At 41.6% G+C, this 2500-nt stretch overlaps 1 pseudogene; it reads left to right on the top strand.

Moving 5' to 3' along the window:
- LOC121845874 overlaps positions 1-2500 on the top strand; it is a 37930-nt pseudogene that overhangs the window by 5328 nt on the left and 30102 nt on the right.

Raw genomic sequence — 2500 nt, 5'->3', positions numbered from 1 at the left:
GCCCTGGATCAGGTTGCTCATATTGTCTGCTTGGTCTCTCCGATGGCTCTCCGTTCATTTGTTCTGTTCTGGCTCTAAAGGTGAAACCCAGGAAGGATCTGTTCCGTCAGAGTGTTCTGCCCCGCCTTCGACGCAAGGTCACAGTCTCCGCCTCCTGTTCACAGCTCCACCCACTGGAGGAGGGGCTCAGCCCAGGACTCGCCCCCGAGCAGACAAGGAAACGCAGGTACAAAACTAGGAATATACACTTTCACATCAAAAGACTGGGAGGGTTGGAGGGTGTGTGTGAGGGTTGGAGGGTGTTTGAGAGGGTTGGAGGGTGTGTGTGGGAGGGTTGGAGGGTGTGTGTGAGAAGGTTGGAGGGTGTGTGTCTGTCTGTCTTCTCATAGCAGGGACTGTGTCCGTCTGTCTGTCTGTCTGTCTTCTCATAGCAGGGACTGTGTCCGTCTGTCTGTCTGTCTGTCTTCTCATAGCAGGGACTGTGTCCATCTGTCTGTCTGGCTTCTCATAGCAGGGACTGTGTCCATCTGTCTGTCTTCTCATAGCAGGGACTGTGTCCGTCTGTCTGTCTTCTCATAGTTGTTTGTTTACCTCGTATTATTGAACCCGACATGTTTGTTCCAGAACCTTAAAGGTTTTATTCACAAACATCACCTTGTTCCACATGTTGTTGTGTTAAAGTGAAATTATGTTATTAGACACTTTTACACATTATTTAGAAAGGAAAAGCTGAAAAACACAGATTTAACCACAAACACCAGGGAGGTTTTCCAGCGCCTCGCAAAGAAGGGCACCTATTGGTTGATGGGTATAAATAAATAAATAAATAAAAGCATCCATTGAATATTTGAGTATGGTGCAGTTATTAATGACACTTTGGATGGTGTATCAATACACCCAGTCACTATAAAGATACAGGCGTCCTTCCTAAATTGTTTCCCGGAGAGGAAGACAACGGCTCAGAGATGATCACCATGAGACCAATCGTGACTTTAAAAAACTGTTACAGAGTTTATTGGCTGTGATAGGAGAAAACTGAGGAAGGATCAACAACATTGTAGTTACTCCACAATATTAAAACGAAATGACAGAGTGAAAAGAAAGAATATTGGACAGAATATAAATATTCCAAAAAATGCACCGTGTTTGCAGTAAGGGACTAAAGTAAAACTGCAAAAAAAAATCCTGAACACAAAGCGTTATGTTTGGGGCATATTCAACACACCACATCACTGAATACCACTTTTCATATTTTCAAACACGGTAGTGGCTGCATCATGTTATGGGTATGCTTGTCATCGGCAAGGACTATGTAGTTTTATGGGATAAAAAGAAACGGAATAGAGCTAAACACAGGCAGGAAAACCTGGTTCAGTCTGCTTTCCAAGAGACACTGGGAGGGAGACAAATTCCCCTTTCAGGAAGACAATAACCTAAGACAGAGGCCATACACTGAAGTTGCTTACCAAGATGATATTGAATGTTCCTGAGTGGCCTAGTCACAGAAAATCTATGGCAAGACTTAAAAATGGCTGTCTAGTAATGATCAACAACCAGAACTTTGAAAATTATTAAAAGATTAGTTTACAAATATTGTACAATCCAGGTGTGGAAAGCTCTTAGAGATTTACCCAGAAAGACTCACAGCTGTAATCACTGCCAAAGGTGAGTCTAACATGTATTGACTCAGGGGTGTGAATACTTCTGTAAAATAGATATTTCTGTATTTCAATCTCACTTCTTTCTTTTTTTAAACATCACTTTGGCATTATGATAATAATGATATTATGGGGTGTTGTGTGTAGATGGTTGAGTTTTTTTAAATCCATTTTTAATTCTGTCTGTACTGGAACAAGACGTGGAATAAGTAAAGGGAACACTTTCTGAAAGCTCTGTATCTGGAACAAGATGTGGAATAAGTAAAGGGGAACAGTTTCTGAAAGCTCTGTATCTGGAACAAGATGGGGAATAAGTAAAAGGGAACACATTCTGAAAGCTCTGTATCTGGAACAAGACGTGGAATAAGTAAAGGGGAACACTTTCTGAAAGCTCTGTATCTGGAACAAGACGTGGAATAAGTAAAGGGGAACCGTTTCTGAAAGCTCTGTATCTGGAACAAGACGTGGAATAAGTAAAGGGGAACAGTTTCTGAAAGCTCTGTATCTGGAACAAGATGGGGAATAAGTAAAAGGGAACACATTCTGAAAGCTCTGTATCTGGAGCAAGACGTGGAATAAGTAAAGGGGAACACTTTCTGAAAGCTCTGTATCTGGAACAAGACGTGGAATAAGTAAAGTGAACACTTTCTGACAGCTTTGTATCTGGAACAAGATGTGGAATAAGTAAAGGGAACACTTTCTGAAAGCTCTGTATCTGGAACAAGAAGTGGAATAAGTAAAGGGAACACTTTCTGAAAGCTCTGTATCTGGAACAAGACGTGGAATAAGTAAAGGGGAACCGTTTCTGAAAGCTCTGTATCTGGAACAAGATGTGGAATAAG

Source organism: Oncorhynchus tshawytscha, unplaced genomic scaffold (assembly GCF_018296145.1).
Source record: "Oncorhynchus tshawytscha isolate Ot180627B unplaced genomic scaffold, Otsh_v2.0 Un_contig_2678_pilon_pilon, whole genome shotgun sequence".
Lineage (NCBI taxonomy): Eukaryota > Metazoa > Chordata > Actinopteri > Salmoniformes > Salmonidae > Oncorhynchus > Oncorhynchus tshawytscha.
The sequence above is the reverse complement of the archived record's forward strand: the minus strand, read 5'-3'. Positions and strand labels throughout refer to the sequence as shown.